The sequence below is a fragment of the Glycine max genome, chromosome 15, assembly GCF_000004515.6.
Source record: "Glycine max cultivar Williams 82 chromosome 15, Glycine_max_v4.0, whole genome shotgun sequence".
In the NCBI taxonomy this organism is placed as follows: domain Eukaryota; kingdom Viridiplantae; phylum Streptophyta; class Magnoliopsida; order Fabales; family Fabaceae; genus Glycine; species Glycine max.
Window position 1 is genome coordinate 22,616,651 of NC_038251.2, and position 21,645 is coordinate 22,638,295.

Below are 21,645 nucleotides of genomic sequence, written 5' to 3' on the forward strand. Positions count from 1 at the left end.
AACAATAGGTAGTCATAAAATCAAGCAGAATCTCAATTTTTTTTTTGTAAGGATTAACTTAATGATTATGTATTTTTGTTTGAATATCCTATTTTGGACAAAATTATCTAACAAATTTTAGAGTAATAGATAAATTATATTTATTAATCAATATTATGTTTATCATTATGTTTGTTCTAACTTATATTTGTTTTTCTATTTTTTTGAAGTGTTTATGATCATGCTACACTAGTAAGAGTTAAGACAGAAAGAAAAATATGAAGATTAAATTATATTTTAGATAAATGGTCATTTTCGTCTTTAGATGTCAATCATGATAAATTCATCCATTAATGATCACATAGACTCTAATTAAACGGACGAAAGTTAACGGATCTTTAGATTTTTCATCACATTTTTTTATTTTCAAGAATTAAAATTTGAAATTTTATTTTTCGGATATAAATTTATCAACGTTTTACATATTTAGATATGAAAATAATTATTTTTGCTCCTTTTTTTTCTCCTCTTTGGCCACATCTCCTTTCCCTCTTGCCTCTTCTTTTTTGCTGGAAGACACATAAATAAATTTGCAAGAAGAAGAAGCAATATCTATTTTTTTTTTTATATAAGTTAATGAATAAATCCGATTGGCGAGCATGACCACGAGCGGCGGCGACACCAGTATGAAGAACCCGAACACGTGGAACAGCGACACCAGGTGCGGCTCCTCTTCGACGTCATCCACCACACGCCTCAGGTGGTAAACCCCCCAATCAGTGCGATGAAGTTCCGGTGTGTGTGAATCCGCGTTGTGGAGCATGGAAAGGAAGGCCATGGCGGTTGAGTTTCGCAGATCTGCCCTTTTGGTAGAGAACAGGAGAAAGAGGGAAAGGAATAGTAAAAGGTGAAAGGGGTATAATGGGGAAGAAAGAAGAAAAGGTAAAAGGAAAAAAAAAATTATCATCTGTAAGTTTTATCTTTATTAATAAATCCGACTGTTCACTCATGATCCGTTTTATTTTCGCACGCTACTAAAACTGTTTTCCTTTGGCACCTAAGACTCGGTTCATAACACGAGTTATTTTTTAGTGTTAGTGGTTTAGTTCATTCCTTTTCATACAGTACTCAGAATTTATCTACTGGTAGAGTTATAAAGAATGCAAGGTTTATATTCCCATTATATAATAATGAATTACTACCAATTTTTAAAATAATCATTTTAAACATGTGCATTTAATATAATTTTCAGTTAGTTAATAATGTAAAAATATTTATACTGATTATATAGAGCATGTATGTATATGTTTGTACATATAACACATTATTAGTAGTCCATAAATTTTAATAGCATTTGTTATTATCCAAATATTTAGTGGGATTATATGCTTCTACGTCTTTGATTCCAACCAGAAATAAAATAAATTTAAAAAAATGAAATGAAATCAATTTTTTACATGAGTTAAAATTAATTTCTTAATTTTCATAAACTATCTCAACTTTATTATAAGAATTCATAAATTAATAAATTTCTACATTTTGATTTTAAAATATTAATAAAAATTATAATATTGAAATATTTTTATGAATTAAAAATTAATTTAAATTAAATCTAAATATATATCGTAACTTTTATTATATTAGAGCTTTCCTGATCATTAAATCACTAATATAACAAAAATAAAAAATACAATATGATACAATTCAGAATCTGAACCTGGTTCTCATCAACCAGATAAAGATATTTTCAACGTAGTACGAGTCTTATTATTAGTACTGATAATGATATTAGCCTTGGCATGCCCACTTTTGTATTTTGTTGCAGGACCAGCTATCTATGCATTAAATGGGAAAAGTGGAAAAGCCTTAACGTGTCCAAGATTCATAAGACCTTAGTTGATCTTGTCAAAGGCAAATTTTTATCGATACATTTGTGTTACTCCTGCAACATCTAGTGAAATTTTATATGGTGCCTTGACATGCCATTTGTCACATTTTCTTCACCTCATTAACTGTTTAATTTGCATCGGGATTTCTGAAAGAAACAAATAATATATCAATTGCTAGATGGAAAAAACTGCACTAGACATATTAACCATTACAAATGTCCCTCTTCTACACGATTTATTAACTACTGAGCACAAATAGCAAAACATTTGTGAACGATTACTTTTTGTTACATCATAGTGCCATATTAAAAAATATAACCATTATCCTTCCACTACAATAAGACCTTAATATCATTGCGGGCATGTGGTCTGCACCTGAACATATTTTACGCATTTATTGAAACCACCAGTTTCGTGTGTTACACATTTGAAGGAATGATAACTCTGAACGTACATAATACGATACTACGTGGATGGGATTAATTATTCTTCATGATAAATTAAGATTTGTTATATGAATATATATATTTGAAGCCATTATTTTACCGGATTGTACTTGAGTTGATTATCTTGTTAAAAAAATAGCACAAATATTGTTCTGAACTTATAGCAATGATAAAAACATAAGAAAAGACAGAAAAATATGTAATAACAAAAAGAAAAGATGGAAGAAAACTAAAAATGGTAGAAGATGCCACACTCAATAGAGATTGATTAGTCTAATGAGGATTCACTGCAAAGGTATGAGAATCTTTTGTCAAGATCAATTTTAGTTTGGGAGAATGAGAGTCCAACTAGTAACTTTAAACCTCAAAGGGATTTACAACAAGTTGACCCACTTATTCCGTTCTTTTTAACTATTGTAGCCAAAAGGTTGGAAGGTTTGATGAAGAAAGCTTAAAAAAGAGACTCTTTTTCGATTATTTGGTAGGAACACAAAAAGTGGAGGCTAATTTGTTACAATTTGCGGATGCTATATTTTTTTTGGAGAGCCCACAATGAACAATGGTTGTTGTCATCAAGGCAATCATGGGATGCTTTGACTTGGCTTCAGAACTTGAAGTAAATTTTAGTAAAAGTAGTTTTTGGAGGTATGGGGATGGAGGGAGGTGAGATTGAGATGTTGGCCAATGAAAATTGTCATATTTTCCTATATTTTGGTGTCATTTTGGAGCTATTATTTGATATCTCTTATGCTTTTGAACTTTGTTTAATTTATATTCATTTGAGTAAAGTTTTAAGAAAAAAAAAAGTTTAGTTTAACTAGGATTTTCTAGTTTATACCTTTTATGTTTGACTTTGGTTTGTTTCCTGTGTTTTGTAGGAGCTTTGTGGAAGAAGAACCAAACAGTGGAGATATCCCAAGAATGATTTTGATGCATCAAGGATCACTTTGGTTGAAGTCTAGAGCTTTGGAGGCTTTGTAGGGGCAAAAGAAATATTTTTTTGAAGTTTTGGAACTTCACGCACCTGTGTAAGAATTTGTGAAAGAAGTCGCACACCTGTGCAATGCTGAATTTGAAGGTGAGAAAATTGCACAGCCGTGCAATGGAGTCGCACACCTGTGCAACGACCTTTGCGTGAATTTTACCTTATTTTTCATTCTATTTTTTTTTGGACTTGGATTCTATTTAGCCTATAGCTTTAAATAAGGATATGTTGCCCTAGTCAAGGGAGTGTCACTTTTATGTTAGAGAGAGAGCAAGAGACATCGAGATGTTCTTGATGATTTTGGATGTGGAGGGATTTGTTCTCCATTGTTTCTTCATCAAGTGCTTCTTCCTCCAAGGCTACTAGCAAAATCTTCTCTTTCATTAGGGTTTAATGTAATTGGTTTTTCTTCCATGTAATCACTACCTTTTTATTCAATAAAGTATTGTTATTGTTTATCTTCTATGCCTAATGTGTGCTTTTGGGTTGATCACCCATTTGTATGATCCTATTTATTCAATTGTAACAGAAAAATTCCTTTGAGTAGTGAATTAGAGAGAACACTTAATATTTTTTATGCTTAGGGATAGAGTAAAAAGGATTGGAAATCTATAAACCTTTTATCTTAATGCAAATCATTTGGCTATGCTAATTCAAGGGATTAATAGTGTAATCAAGGAATTTAAATCTCTCCTCTTAAGGAATTAAGGTTGAGATGTGGGTTCATGATAATATAAGTTTAATTGAATATGAATGTGTAGTAATTGCATGATAGAAAATCCAATGAAGTTAAACCCTGATGATTTCTTTCATTGATTTAATCTCAATTTCATTTGCATACCAAGTGTTTGTTGAAATTCTCAAACCAATATTTCTTTCCTTAATTTAATTTATATATATAAATTATCATTTAGATTTAGTTACTTTAATTCTCCAAAAATCTCATAGTCCTTTTAATTTACTAAAACTTACACATTTATCGCACAAGTCCATGTCAAGATGATAACTTACTTACCATTGTGTTACTTGAGCAATTTGGTACCCTTGCCAAAATTCCAACAAGTTTCTGGTGCAATTGTCGAGGACTTGTGTCTCAGCAATTGGACAAATTTTTAGTATCTTTTTAGTGCTAAATGTATTTCTAGTTGCTATAGTTTGTTATGAGTTTGGGCATGCCAAGTACCATAGGTACAAGGGGCAAAACCAAGCCCGAATATCTTTGTTTCATTTCAAAAATTGAGACAGTTGCTCAACGACTCAGTGGTCTAACCAAGAGAGCAAAACAAACACAAGAGTTGACACTGGAGGAAAATTCTTCAACTCACCCAAGGAGATACCTTCCAAATTATCTTACGAATACGTTCTATTTCAAAAGACGAAGACATGACAAAAGAAGTACCACCTGCAAGGATAGCTCTTGCGGACCATGTCACTAATAATTGTTCGCAAGTATACTCCAACATTGCAACACCAAGGAGAAACAATCACAAATCAAAGGCTAAGTCAGGCCTAATTACTGTCTTTGCCCAACATTCAGTTGCTAGCTTAGCCAATGAAGATCCATACAACCATCTGACCATATTTTATTATCTATGCAGTATAATAGGGGTGACTCAAAATGAAGAGGAAAATCTCTACATGAGGGTTTTTAGTTTTTTTTTTCTCATACGAGATGTCTTGATGTGGCTCGATACTCGTCCATCTTAGATTCGTACCAGTTGGAGTGACATTGAAAGCAAGTTCTTAGACCGTTTCTTCCTAGAAGCAAAAAAGAAGCCAAAATAAGATAGATATATTGAGCTTCATTGTGTGAAACATGGGAAAGGTACAAGCCTCTCTTGATTAATTACCTTGATCATGGTATTGATACGACTAATCAATTATAAATCTTCCTTAGGGGTTTGAGAGGGCAAAAAAAGGTAATGCTTGATGTTGCAGTTGGTGAAGGAATAATAAAAATAAGACATTGGAAGAGGCAATAGATTTTATTGAGAACGTGACAACTAGTGACTTTGGGGCTCAACATCATAGAGTTCCACCTACTCATAGAGGAGTAATGGAGTTGAATTCTCAAGATGATATTTTGGCTTAGGTGAAGGCACTTAAGGTGCAAATGGCTAAACTTCTTCAATAGGTGATCAAAGTTTCCTCTCAATTAAACCACCATGTTATATGTGGGGGTGAACACATTATGTGAAATATCACAAATCACACTAGAAGGGGGAGGGTTGAATAACGTGTTAATCAAAGATATGCATTTTTAAAAAAACAGAATAGCTTTATCACAAGTTTAGAAAGATATATGTACTAAAGTCATCTACTAATAAGAAAATACAAGTTTGATGAAAACAGAGGTTGATGGTCCAATAAGTGGAAAACAATATTTTCAAAAAAGGTTTTTTATAAACACTTGGTGAGAAAATATTGACAGTGTAAGCTAAGAAAATACTTAATAAAACCGCTTAAGAGAAACGTAGAAACACTTGGTTTATATTAGTTCACTCAAACAAAGCTACGTCTAGTTCACCTTTACACAACTGTAAAGGGTTCCACTAATCAAAACTTTAATTTTAAAAATAAGTATTATGTTTTACAACTCCTGGCTATACAAGTATTCTTCTAGCTACTTCTGGCACACCCTTAGACTCCCCCTGAATTTAAGAACACCAAAGTATTGTTTAACACTAAGTCACTTCTGGCTTTCACATACAAAATTTTGAATGAATATAATGATTCAATAACACTCAAAGAGTGAATAAACACTATATAAGCTTGAATACAAATAAATTTTCTTAGCAAAGAATAGACAATATGATCTTAAGTGTATCATCCAATGATTTAGTAGAGTTTCGCTTCAAAGATTTTGCTAATCTCTTCTATATTTTTCCCTGTTATGCTTTTGAGTAGAGACTGTCTTTTATAGACTTAAGAGAAGGATCCATTATAGGATTAGCACTGAATCTTGATATGGTTGTTGTCTCACATGTGGGGGTGAGACAACGTGACACGCTTTGATTTGAGAGGAAAGGAACAAAAGTACAGACAACAACATATGCTCCTCTTTCGCGTCAAAAACGACTTCTAGCGGAATTTTTTGTGAATACCCTCTATTCTCTTCTATAATGTCATTTCCTTAAATTCAAATGTTAGAAATTCAAAATAAAGATAGGTAAAATTGAATTTCGTAAAGAGAGATCATGCACTTCTCTTTGTAGATAACATTGCTTTTCGACTCGATTGGACATCACTTTTAAAAGTATAAAATGAGTATGTAAGTGACTTATAACAAATGGATGTGAGTAATTTTACAGTGCATTGGAAGCTAGATATATCTTAACAAAATGCTTTCCACTTTTAAGCATGGACGTGACTTACTAGAGCTGTAGATATTGATATAATAACGGTTATGCCCTTTTACGAAGTTTGTCATGTGCACACTTAACATCAACTCATTAGATTATCAACAATTTATACTTTTGTAAGCATCAAAATCTAAGGTGTGGTAGGTTGTTAAGTTTAGTGGATCGTCTAGACCTAACACTATGGAGCATTCTTTGCTTAACTCTAGTTCATAGGAGGAAAAGGTGAAGTACATAGGGAATCAAAATAGTTATGGGCAAGGAAGGCAAAATTAGTATGGACAGACTCATAGGCCTTAACAAAATCCCAACCTCTTTGATCACAAGACAAAGTTAGAAGAAACTCTTAAGAAGTTTATGCAAGTCTCTATTTGTAAGTAGAGGATGATTTATGTGTAAAATATGTTAGGCTTGCACAAGGATAAGTGTACCCTACGCAATAGTAATAGTGAACTCAAAATTCTAGATATCGAATCCAAAGGACCAGTTGTATTCCCAATTAGTTTAGCTTATTAAACGAACAATAGAATTGATTAAAAAGAGAGTTTAAATATTTTTTGTGGTTTGGGTTTTTATATTAAAGCAATTAAATGAAAATAAAGAGAGGTTTTGAGTTAAGATAAAAGTGACCAGGGGTTATAATTCGCTAGCACCAATTTTCCCCCAATCCTAGTCCTAATGAAATTCCTTCCTCAGTTAATTATCAATTCTCAAAATTAACTAAAGCCTATGATCCAACTTAGAAGATGCTTTTTGCCTTAAATCAATACCCCAATGATCATGGATCAATCAATTTAAGTCAAATGATAAGATTAATTCTAGGAATGATTAATTAATAATTAACTAATCTATCGGAGATTACCCAAATAATTTGATCATGCAATTTAGTGCAAAACATTCTCTACCTAGATCTATCGATTATATGCAGATTATCACTACTATGCAATTGATTGAGTATTAGAATGACCGGTTCCAAATAAACATTAAAGTAAGGAAGATAATTGATTAACATAAAACAATATGAGAAATTCCATTAACAACAATGATAATAAATTTGATAGAAAATTTCAAAATGAGTAATTTCGACAAATAATTCATGTTTACCTTTACACATAATCACGATATTTGGTTAGTTTCTCTAAGCAAGTCATGATAGAAATAGGTCTCTGCGAATAATATTTGGTTCACCATGAATGAAAATCTTGTGTGCTTAGGAAAAAAATTCTCGGAAGGGGATGAGTAGAATTGTAACTTCACTTAGCATTAATATGAAGAGAAGGATAACAAATTCTTGTAAACTCAATTATTTATCAAATCTAAAATAGCAATAATAAATTATAGAAAGGAAATTACTATCGAAAAAGAAAAATAAATGATATTTGAATATTTTGGGTAAAAATAGAATTTTTTTTAATAATGTCTACAAGAAAGAATATTTATATAAGCGGATGAAATAATATCATTTTCTTTACGATAAAAACTATTAAAAGAGAATAAAATATGTTATAAAAAATAACACTTAGAAATTATTTTTTTCCTGAGTCTTAAATATTATTATCTAACTCGATCTAAATAGATATAATTAATTTGATATTAAGATATAAGACTGATTCTTTTTTCAGAAATAAGTTTAAATGAACTCATCCATAATATAATTTAAAATCATAAAAATATATATTACAAATTTTAAAATAAAAACAAAAAATTTAAGGTGGGAAAAGGTAGCTCAATAATAAAAGTTATCTTCGGCAAAAACTAACTCAAAATATAAAAAAAAAAGAAATGAAATATGAAAAGTTAGAAGATAGATATTTGAAAAAAAATATTACTTCAACTAATATTTCAAAAAAAATTAAAAATTACTAACAAAATTCATTACCAAACAGTAAAATAACAGTTCCAACTTATAAAAGAATTAAATATTAATTCAAATAACTTATCAAATATAAGTATATAACCCAATTATGTTTGAGCCAGGTTAATTATTATAGGCGACAACGTTGATATCAATACAAATATTATTTATGTGTCTTCAATCATACGTTTATATTAATAAGTTTTTTTTATTCATGTTTATATTAATAAGTATTAAGCCTACCCTCAAAATTTTGTAAAATAATTGATTAAATATTGTGTTTTAATAATAATAATTTGATAAAGCTTTAATTATAAGTAACAAAACAAAAATGTGATTGCTGATTGCATTTTTTTTATGAATTGATGGTTTCATTTTTAATTGCCTTGAATATGTTTTTGTGACTAAAAATTTAGTATTTTTTTTTATTTTTGATCCATATAAATTTATTTTTCTAATTTTAATTCTTATAAATTTTCGTTGTTTTTTCAATTTTTATCCTTGTAAGATATTTTGTATATTTTTTTAGTCATGTAAATATGTGTTTTTTAACTTTGAAAAACTATAAATAAAAAATATAATTTTTAAGGAACTAAAATTAAAAAATATAAACTCAAAGAAGGACTAAAAATGAATAAAGAAAACTTACTGGAACCAAAGTTAAAAAAATGAAGAGAAAAATTAAAAAAAATAAACTTAGAGAGAACATAATGAAAAAAAAAATACTTAATGAAACTAAAAACATATTTAAATATTTTTTATCTACTAAATTATATTATATACGTATTAATCTTTTACAAAAAGTATATTAAAAGCGACAAATGTGTATATAATGATTTTTAACTGGTCAATTTCATTCCTTAAAAGAAAAAAAAAACTGTTAATTTCATAACTAGGTATGTAATGAATGTTTAAATATGTTTTTTATTCATGTAAATAGCATTTTTTTATTTTCATCATCGTAAGTTTTTATTTATTTATTTATAGTAAATTTTTTTGTTTATTTTTAATTTCTATAAGTTCACACTTTTTTTAATTTTTTCCTCCAAATTCATGCTATTTCAATTTTGATCCCAATAAATACAAACTTACCAAAATGAGAAATAAAAAAAAAATTAAATCTTAAATGAACTAAAAATGAAAAAAAAAAACACTTACAAAAACCAAAATTAAAAAACATTTACTTAAAAGAACTAAAAATAAAAAAAGAAAAAGCTTACAAAACCAAAATTGAGAAAATGTGAATATACATAAAGTAAAAGCACATTTAAGCCAACAATGAATGGAAAAAATCACTTGTAAGAATGCTTAAATGATGCTTTATATATAAATTTAATTTATTAATCTTTAATCAACAATTATTATTATGTTTTATTCCAAAGCTTTGTACGTTAATAAGCCGTGATAACTTCACGTTATCATTTTCCATGAGCAAATAGAATTCTCCACATGATCCTTATCATTAAATGGAAGAAGAATCTCGAACTTTGATAGGTTTATTATCGTAAGAATCTGGATTTTGTATCCGATACCTCAAAGAGAACACGGATTATAAAATACGTAGCTTCAATACAAAAATTGTGAGCTTTTTTTGGTTCCTTCTACTTTGATTCCTTTGAACTTTTCTCTTTTTCTACAACTACCCACAATAACTTCTTTTCCAATTTTCTTCCTCATATTAATTTCTTTTATTGGGTATTTATTATTCTCTATACTCAAAACTATCACCGTCAACGGGACCAGTATTTTTCATTTTATCTTTACTTTTTGCTCTCAACCGTCCCTCGTTATTTCGTTTTCTTCATCCATCCATTATCTTTTCCCCAAATTTCATGCTTCTTGTATCTCTTTCCCCCTTTTCACTTTAGATGTCCCCTTTGAATAAGGAAAGAAACAAGGCTTTTCCTCTTCTTTATGGTTCTAGTCATTATCAATTGTGATATATCCCATTCATTTCCCGAGTTCATGATCAATAATGTCAAACGTGGGTACTCTTTTGATATGAAACATATACTCAAATTCAATGTTATTTTATGATTCGAAAATTTATTTATTTTTAGTCTTTTGTTTCCGACGATGAGAAACATGAGAAAAGGGAAAGTTAAATACCCAATTAAAAATTAAAAAGTCATGAGTATGATATGTTACTACAAGCACACACTAGACACTTAATTATGATGATGTAGTGGTTTATTTTCTTTCCTTCATTTATTTAATTTTTTTTCCGCGTCCTTGGTTCTCTGGTGGCGTAGGTTTTACCTATTTATTAATTAGTTTTACTTTTCTAACTTTTGAACGTAAAGGTCGATTTTTTTCCCAATAACTGTGTGTCGGAGAAGGAATGACAGAAAGAGCGGAAAGTGCCCATCATAAGAATGAAGTACACGTGTTACAAATATATTTGAGGTAAATGAGCCTGCAAGAAGAAATGGCTTGAAAGAGAGAAAGGTCGGGTTGGGGTTACCTAAGAATTAAATACAAGTTTTTTCATTAAATATATGCATCTCATAGATTTGAACGTAAGAAAATTTTATACTACTATCTCAATCCTATGTATTATATGGTTGGATTTAATTGGTTGACTTTAATGAATAATTGATTTAATAAAAAAAAATGAAGAATTGATTTTTCCATTTTCTATTAACACTTTCCATTTGTTATTGTTACAACTTACATTTTTAGGGTGATATATAAATACTTTTGTGTATTTTTCTAATCAAAATATTATTTTATTTGGAAGTTAAGGATTAAATTTTTGAATAAATGGGATTCATTAAATAGTTTACTTCTGTCAACAAATCCATTTAATATTCATATATTATCAAGCATTTTATCATTACTTACTCTTTCCGATCCTATATATTGGTCACTTTCAAGCGAATCATCAAGATCAAGGAAGAAAAGTTAAGCCATTAAATATGTGCAAAAATAAAATAAGTTTCCAATTATATCCTAACATAATTACACATCTAATTAATTCCACTAATAACTAATTAAATGCTTAGTCTAAATTATCATCTCACATTCTCTCTCTTCCATGCCATTATTAATATTCACCAATTACTCTACTATCCCCATCAATGGATATGGACGAATAGCAACCTTTAATCTCAATATTTTTCTTCCACCGCCTCAACAAACAACACACATCAGTGATCACTCCACTATCTCCATCAATGAATATGGATCAATAGAAACTTTGAATCTTTCTTATAATGAAATCTTACCCAATGACCATCAAGAATTAACAAGTCAAGGATCCCTATTCTCTGCTATCAATCGCATATTTGAGTTCACCTCCTCCTCTTGTAATTGGTTCAAGTAGAAGGGGAGGACATGTTTAGACTCTAGTAAGTTTTCCACAACCATTCCAAGCAAATCTTCACAACATTGAGACTCTTGTTCAGTGTCCGGGTCCTCAACAACCAATGCCAACAAATCCTCATGGCTTACAATGGGTTCCTTGCCTTTCTCCATGGAGAGAAAAACGTTCCAGTTTCAATTGAGAAAGAAAACAAAAGGCATAGGTAATATGAGAGAGAAGGTAATACAAGAGACGAAAAGAGAATGAAATATTTGAAGAGGTACTCATATTTTTATTAATTGCATGGAGTGAGAAGAGTGGATGGACAGTGAATGAAAAATAGGTTTCCCTAATAATGAAGTGTTGAGAATAGTATAAATGACAAAATTGGAAAATAATTATTAATAGGTTAGTTGGTGACTTATAAATAAGACCAAGTATTCCTTCTAGAATGTGACCAATATATAGGATCGGAGGGAGTATTATTTGTTGGATCGAGTGGCCCCAGAATAATTAAGAAGGGGGAGTTGAATTAATTATGAACGTGTCTTGACTAATTAAAAATTTATCCTTCTTAATATTACTAGATTCAATTAGGCTTTACTACTAAGTTACGAGAAAGTAAAGAATAAAAACAATAACTTAGACAAAAGTAAAGTGAAAATAAAAGTACATAGCGGAAAAGTAAAGAGTGTAGGGAAGAAGAAGACAAACACAAGATTTATACTGGTTTGGCCACAACCCGTGCCTACGTCCAGTCCCCAAGCAACCACCGGTTCTTGAGATTTCCAATAACCTTGAACAACCAAGTGGATGTACCCTCCACTTGAACTGATCCACAAGAGATGTACCTTCTCTTGTTCTCCGTATTACATACCAAGTAGATGTACCCTCTACTTGTACCATAAAGGATGTACCCTCCAATGTGTTAAGACAAAGAATTCTTAGGCGGTTAGTCCCTTGAATCTTTGTAAGGGAAAACAAAAGATATCTCAGACAGTTAGTCCTTTGAAATCTTTTGTAAGAAAAAGAAGATATCTCAGGCGGTTAGTCCTTTGAAATATTTTGTCAAGAGGAAGAAGGAAAGAATCAAAAGAATTCTCAGACGGTTAGTTCTTTGAATTCTATTGGCAAGAGGAAGAAGGGAATGAAGAAGAAGAATAGCACAAGTTTTTGGTCAATGAACTTTTGTTGAAAGAGAAAGTATTGAACAAAAACTTTTTGAAAGATGAAGAGAAATGAATGAAAGAAATCTGAAAGTTTAGAAAGCTTTTTGACAAAGAGAAAAGCAATGGGCAATGGTTAGAGAAAGATTGTGAAAAAATGATTGTTTTGAAGAATATCACACATATAAATTGAACGTGTGTCAAAGTCATGCTTTTAAAGACTATTCATGTCTGGTCAAAGAAACCATTGGAAGAGTTATGACTTTTTGAGAAAACCATGTTAAGAGTTATAACTCTTAACTTTTTCTTCAAAACTGTTCACTGGTAATCGATTACCACAAAGGTGTAATCCATTACACAATGCATTTGATGAGAAGTTGTGACTCTTCACAATTGGATTTGAATTCCAACGTTTAGATTCACTTGTAATCGACTACTAATATAGTGTAATCGATTACACTATTTGAAAATCATTTTGAAATGTTGCAAATCATTTGAAAACATTTTGAAAACCAAACTGGTCACTGGTAATCGATTACTGATAACTTGTAATCAATTACCAGAGAGTAATCACTCTGGTAACTTAAAAAATTTGAGAAAATTCTTTTGTAAAACAAAACTAATGATGCAATCATACCCCACAAGGGCATTGGATAGAAAACTCCAAGTAGATTGGGCCAGAGATGCAAGAGAAGGCCCTAGGGTTCTTATGAGCCTTAGGGTAGATTTCGGGCCCATGGGCTAAGTACGAGCCCACTTATCTTTGTAAATATTAGATTAAGGTTTCATTATTTTTGGGCCTTGTATTTAGGGCTCCATAATGTAGGTAGGGTACCCTAGAAATATAGGATTTTTCAGCCCTTGTATTTTAGGGCACCTAGACTAGTTTTTGTATTAGGGGTAGTTTTGTAATTTCACATGCACAAAGTGGATATTTGATGTGTGTGGTTGGAAATAAATTTAATTGAATTGATAGAAGCCCAATCCAATTAAATTTTAGAGGGGGAGGTGAGCATTTGCTTACTACACCCCATTGCCACATCATATAGTCACACTTTGTGCATGTCCTTCATGCTTTTCATGCCTCATGACACCTAAGCACACTTAGTGGAGAATCTTGGAATTGATCTTGGATTAGTGGGCTGAACCATAACTAAAATTCACTAATCATAATTAGTGAAATTTTGGCTCCACAAATTCAATTTCAAATTCAAGTGAAATTTGAATTTCCCTCCAATTTTGTGTGACACTTAGGCTATAAATAGAGGTCATGCGTGTGCATTTTTTTGAACTTTGATCATTTGAATATTAAACTTCAGATCTCAAAGCTCATTTAGAGCACAAAATTTCGTGCTCTTCTCTCCCTCTCCCTTCATTCATCTCCTTCTTCCTCCAAGCTCTTATCCATGGCCTCCTATGGTGGTGAGCTTCTTTTAGACTCATCTTCTCCTTGAAGTGGCGTCTCCTCTCTCTCTTCCTTCTCCATTCCGCTGCCATTCATCTTCCAAGGAGCAAAGGAATCCATTGATGAAGAAGATCCTAGGCCTACAAGCTCCAATGGAGCTTGCATCATGTGGTATCAGAGCATCTTCATCTAGGTGATGTTCTTTTGCTTCCTCTATCTTTTTGTTCGGTGAATTCTCTTTAATTCCTTGTTCTTCATCTTATTCTCCATGTATATCCTCCATTGTCTTGTGGTTTGGTGCTGTTTAGAGTAGTTTCAAAAAAAAAAAAAACCGATTAAATCTTAGATCTACACTTGTTCTTGCATTTCTATGGTTCAAATTTTGTAGATCTACTCTTGAATCTTGTTTTTGTGTTGATTTTAGGTTCTATAAATTTTCATTCATAATATTCTTGTGCTGAACCTTTAGATCTAAATTTTGTTCCAAAATATTGAGTAGAAAAAAAAAACACAAAAATCTAAGTGTAAATCACTTAATCCATGTTGTCTTAGAGTCATGTTTAGTCATAGTAATTGTCACATTATGTTCTAAGTTTGTGTTGAATTTTTATTTTGTTGATTGAATTCTAGATACATTTGTTCATGTATTCTTGTCATTCTTAGCCTATCTTTTGAATTTTGAGTCTAATTCATGCATGTTATTTAGTTCATAACATGTTCTAAATCAATTCCTAGAAGTAGTCTTGTTCTTGAACTTTTTTTTTGTTTTCTAAGTTTCCTACATGATGCCTATGATGAAGTTGAGTTGTGGTGCTGAGTTGTGGCTGGATTTGTGAATCAAAATACATCTTAAGCTCTCTTGAATTGTTTTATTCAAGATAATTGAGCATAAGCAAACACAATTTGTAACTATCCAAGCCTTAAGCAACATAAACACTACTCTTGATTTCTAGGTTGAAATCGCTGGTGTTGGCAGCCTGAACATACGAACTTGTATAAATTACTGGGAATTGGTCACTACGTTTTTTGAGCTGAAACCTTTACTGAATTTTCTAGACATCTGGACCAAAATTATAAAAAAAGAACCAAGCGATTTGGATTAAAGGCAAAAATAAGAAAAATCGCACACTTTGGCAGAAAAATCAGTGTCCAGGAAAAAAAAAGTGAAAGGAAAGTGTGCTTGTTGTTTTGGCTCAAAATTTGTTCTATAATTGGTGCCTATTTTATACCAATCCTAGTTCTGAAATTTAAATTGAAAATTATTGTGAAAACAAGTGCCAAAACTAGAGGTTTCTTGAGTTTTTTTTTTTTTAGTTCTTCTACTTTACTCTAGAGCCATTCTAGGTTTATCTTTGAGTCCTAGCTTGTTTTTTTTGTGCTTTTCATTGCTTTAATTGTTGAATAATCCTTAAAAATTTGTCTTGTTAAAACTCTATTGGTTTAGCTTTCATTTCATTTTTTTTTTGGTCTTTGGTTATTGCTTGTCTCTTTGTTTCCTTGGTTGTGAGTTGCCATATAGGGAATTGGAAAGGAGGATTGGTGCCATATCTTGAAGAATTTGAGTCAAGAAGCAAAGGGCCAACCACCTTAAGAGCTATTGGACTAAGAAGCACTCCAAATTGAGTGAAACACTAAAGAGAGAATAGAGCATTTGCTTACTACACCCCATTGCCACATCATATAGTTACACTTTGTGCATGTCCTTCATGCTTTTCATGCCTCATGACACCTAAGCACACTTAGTGGAGAATCTTGGAATTGATCTTGGATTAGTGGGCTGAACCATAACTAAAATTCACTAATCATAATTAGTGAAATTTTGGCTCCACAAATTCAATTTCAAATTTAAGTGAAATTTGAATTTCCCTCCAATTTTGTGTGACACTTAGGCTATAAATAGAGGTCATGTTTGTGCATTTTTTTGAACTTTGATCATTTAAATATTAAACTTCAGATCTCAAAGCTCATTTCGAGCACAAAATTTCGTGCTCTTCTCTTCCTCTCCCTTCATTCATCTCCTTCTTCCTCCAAGCTCTTATCCATGACCTCCTATGGTGGTGAGCTTCTTCTGACTCATCTTCTCCTTGAAGTGGCGTCTCCTCTCTCTCTTCCTTCTCCATTCCGCTGCCATTCATCTTCCAAGGAGCAAAGGAATCCATTGATGAAGAAGATCCTAGGCCTACAAGCTCCAAAGGAGCTTGCATCATGTGGTATCAGAGCATCTTCATCTAGGTGATGTTCTTTTGCTTCCTCTATCTTTTTGTTCGGTGAATTCTCTTTAATTCCTTGTTCTTCATCTTATTCTCCATGTATATCCTCCATTGTCTTGTGGTTTGGTGCTGTTTAGAGTAGATTCAAAAAAAAAAAAACCGATTAAATCTTAGATCTACACTTGTTCTTGCATTTCTATGGTTCAAATTTTGTAGATCTACTCTTGAATCTTGTTTTTGTGTTGATTTTAGGTTCTATAAATTTTCATTCATAATATTCTTGTGTTGAACCTTTAGATCTAAATTTTGTTCCAAAATATTGATTAGAAAAAAAAACACAAAAATCTAAGTGTAAATCACTTAATCCATGTTGTCTTAGAGTCATGTTTAGTCATAGTAATTGTCACATTATGTTCTAAGTTTGTGTTGAATTTTTATTTTGTTGATTGAATTCTAGATACATTTGTTCATGTATTCTTGTCATTCTTAGCCTATCTTTTGAATTTTTAGTCTAATTCATGCATGTTATTTAGTTCATAACATGTTCTAAATCAATTCCTAGAAGTAGTCTTGTTCTTGAACTTTTTTTTTGTTTTCTAAGTTTCCTACATGATGCCTATGATGAAGTTGAGTTGTGGTGCTGAGTTGTGGCTGGATTTGTGAATCAAAATACATCTTAAGCTCTCTTGAATTGTTTTATTCAAGATAATTGAGCATAAGCAAACACAAATTGTAACTATCCAAGCCTTAAGCAACATAAACACTACTCTTGATTTCTAGGTTGAAATCGCTGGTGTTGGCAGCCTGAACATACGAACTTGTATAAATTACTGGGAATTGGTCACTACGTTTTTTGAGCTGAAACCTTTACTGAATTTTCTAGAAATCTGGACCAAAATTATAAAAAAGAACCAAGCGATTTGGATTAAAGGAAAAAATAAGAAAAATCGCACACTTTGGCAGAAAAATCAGTGTCCAGGAAAAAAAAAAGTGAAAGGAAAGTGTGCTTGTTGTTTTGGCTCAAAATTTGTTCTATAATTGGTGCCTATTTTATACCAATCCTAGTTCTGAAATTTAAATTGAAAATTATTGTGAAAACAAGTGCCAAAACTAGAGGTTTCTTGAGTTTTTTTTTTTTTTAGTTCTTCTACTTTACTCTAGAGCCATTCTAGGTTTTTTTTTGAGTCCTAGCTTGTTTTTTTTTTGTGCTTTTCATTGCTTTAATTGTTGAATAATCCTTGAAAATTTGTCTTGTTAAAACTCTATTGGTTTAGCTTTCATTTCATTTTTTTTTTGGTCTTTGGTTATTGCTTGTCTCTTTGTTTCCTTGGTTGTGAGTTGCCATATAGGGAATTGGAAAGGAGGATTGGTGCCATATCTTGAAGAATGTAAGTCAAGAAGCAAAGGGCCAACCACCTTAAGAGCTATTGGACTAAGAAGCACTCCAAATTGAGTGAAACACTAAAGAGAGAATAGAGCATTTGATTACTACACCCCATTGCCACATCATATAGTCACACTTTGTGCATGTCCTTCATGCTTTTCATGCCTCATGACACCCAAGCACACTTAGTGGAGAATCTTGGAATTGATCTTGGATAAGTGGGCTGAACCATAACTAAAATTCACTAATCATAATTAGTGAAATTTTGGCTCCAAAGTTTGGCTCCACAAATTCAATTTCAAATTCAAGTGAAATTTGAATTTCCCTCCAATTTTGTGTGACACTTAGGCCATAAATAGAGGTCATGTGTGTGCATTTTTTTGAACTTTGATCATTTGAATATTAAACTTCAGCACTCAAAGCTCATTTAGAGCACAAAATTTCGTGCTCTTCTCTCCCTCTCCCTTCATTCATCTCCTTCTTCCTCCAAGCTCTTATCCATGGCCTCCTATGGTGGTGAGCTTCTTCTAGACTCATCTTCTCCTTGAAGTGGCGTCTCCTCTCTCTCTTCCTTCTCCATTCCGCTGCCATTCAGCTTCCAAGGAGCAAAGGAATCCATTGATGAAGAAGATCCTAGGCCTACAAGCTCCAATGGAGCTTGCATCAACTGTGTTATTTGGTTTTTTGAAAAATTCTTTTAATACTTATCCTCTATGAAGTCTTGACTTGTTGCTTCTTGATTTCTTCTCTTGAAACTTGAATCTTGGATTGGATTCTTGATGCTTGATCTTGAAGTCTTAAATCAATCACTTGGGCTTTTGACATCATCAAAATTGCTTGGTTCATCATCATGAAGCTTGCTTCTACAATCTCCCCCTTTTTTATGATGACAAACCTGAAATCAAGAAACGGATACAAGCTCTATCTTCTAATCGATCACTCACTTAATTCTCCCCCTTTGTTTTTGAGTTTAAGCTTCACTTGAAATTAAGTTATTTAATTATATGAGTTCTTGATTTAATCCCAACTTTCTCTCCCCCTTTGGCATCAACAAAAAGCCAAAGTGCGTATAGAGACATAAAATCATACATTCACTCATAATCATCCAAACAATGAACACAATAATGCATACATAAACTAAGCAAGTATGATAATAATTCATTCATAAACTATAATATAATGTCAGATAATTTAGAGAGTCATCCAAGATAACCAAATTAAAAACAACTAATTTAGAAAGTAACATACTAATAAGTGTTTCAAAACATAGCCAAATACACGGCTAGAAATCAAAATAATAATAATAATAGTAATGTCTAAACTGATGGTGGTGGTGGAGGTAAATCAAAGTAGTCGCGAATAATGGTGACATCTTCTTCAACCTTTGCAATCCTTGAGTTCATCTCCTCGAATCGTGTGTCACTTGATGTTCCAAGAAGTCAAATCTCTCACCAACATAGGTTTGAAGTCCATCAAACCTGTCCAAAATACTCTGAAGGAGAGAAGAATCCCCTTCAACCGGTAAGTGTCCTTCATCATCATTTGGTTGAGCACCCTTTTTTACCCAAGAGCCATCACACTCTTTGCGGTAACCAAAGGAGGCAACCATAGCAGAACCGATCAAGAAAGATCTCTTGATTGGAACATATGGTTCAGAATCAAGAGGGATGTTAAAATATTGAAGGAACAACGTAACTAAGTGAGGATAAGGCAAAGGAGCATTTAATCGCAATGCCTTATGCATGCGATACCGGACTAGATGTGCCCAATCAATTTGTCGGCTGGTATGAAAGGTCCACATGACTATTAGATCTTCTTCAGAAACCTATGCAAGGTTTGAAGATCTAGGGAGTAAGATACAAACAATTGGATAATGGAGGATGCGACTTTCAAGAGCCAATGAACCGGCAAGCAGCCTTCCGGTCATATCCCCTTGGTTGGTGCAAACCAATCGGCGGGCATCATGCACAGAAAAATCAAACTTCTAATCATCATCCAGTGCACCTTCAAATGGTACACCGTCACTAGACAATTGGGTCAAATCATAGAAGAGGAATTGCTCAATGACCATCTTTATCCCATAGACCTCAGAAATCAAGGTACTTTCTTGAATTTCAAGGTTAGAATAAAAGGCTTTTACCAATTCAAAATACACAGGCATTTTTAAGGACATAAAGGGAATGAGATTTGAGTTATGAAATGCTTGAATGCATTTGAAAATCTCATCAGAAAAGAAATCCATATCTATGAACTTAGGGTCAATGATAGAACGAGAGGAGAAGAGGTTTGTGTACCGTGTACGGTGTTCTTCCAATGAGAACAATGAGGGGGATGAAATGGAGAAAGGAATTGGAGTATCCTGAGCCTCGGAGTGTCGTTGGCTTCTACTCGAAGAACCCTTGCACTTCTTCGATGGTTCTGCCATTTGAGAGTCTCATTCGAAATTTCAATCAGTTGAAATGAAAGAGGATGAAAAAAGATGAATTTTGGGCTTTGTGGGACGTGATTTAGATAAGAGATGAGTAAGTTATGGTAGAAAGAAAATTTGGGAATAAGGGTTTCGCGAGAGAGACGAAGTTGCAGTTTCATGAATTCTGAAATTTGAATTTATAAGCAGCAGAGACGTGTTGTAATCAATTACATCTTTTGGTAATCGATTACACTTAGCCTGCCTCGTTGTAATCGATTACACATTGTGGTAATCGATTACCGGGGAGCATTTTAGCAGAACTAAGTGCTAAATGAATTCTTAGGGTGAAAGAATTTGAAAGGGGGTCAAAATACTTTATATCTAAAAACTCTTATATGAAAATAAATATATATAACATAATAGATTTTTGAAAAACTTTATGAATGACTTTTTAAGCAAGTAATTCACATATCATACAAAAAATCATGCAAGAATCATAGACATCATCAAATATTTGTTTTAAAAAAAAATAAACTTCATGCTTTGAGAAAAAAATAACTCAATCAAACATATAAACAAATATTCACAATAACAAACAATCAAGACAAACAAATAAAATTTTGTTAGTCGTCATATATCAAGTTAATTTAGAAGAAAATTTCAACCCACTTAATTTAAACTAGTGGAGAGCCCGTGCGATGCACGCGTCGGTATTTTACTATAAGTGACATAAATACTATTTGTTAAAGTACTGTTTGTATCATTAGACTATAAGTGAATAAATAATATTTGTCAGGGTGCTGTTTGTATAATTTTACTGTAAGTGACATGAATATTATTTGTTAACATGTTGTTTGCATATAACATAAAGATAATTTGTATGAAGAGTTGATTGTGTTGAAAATATTTTAAAATTGATTTAAATTATATAAAATAAACATAGGAAATAAAATAAAAAATATTTTGTTTTTGAGGAAAAAATATTATTTTAGATGTATTTAATTGTGAAGAGGGACTAAATTTTTAAAATAATTTTGTAGTGGGCCTGATAGGTGGTGGTATCACACCCTTCTCAAAGGAACTGTACGTGAGACTCTTGCGTCAACATAAATACTATTAGTCATGGTGCTGTTTGTATATAAGATAAATAGTCAGTGTGCTGTTTGTATATAACATAAAGATAATTTACAAAAAGAGTTGATTGTGTTGGAAATATTTTGAAATTGATTTAAATTATATAAAAGAAATATAGG

General features: G+C 31.7%; 1 long non-coding RNA gene across 1 annotated transcript; it reads left to right on the plus strand.

The window, feature by feature from the left end:
* Positions 1-293: 293 nt before the first annotated feature.
* Positions 294-1,957, plus strand: LOC112999561 (uncharacterized). The gene is made up of 2 exons (XR_003264802.2): positions 294-921; positions 1,805-1,957. It is a non-coding gene; the product is annotated as an uncharacterized lncRNA (long non-coding RNA).
* The last annotated feature ends 19,688 nt before the right edge of the window (positions 1,958-21,645 follow it).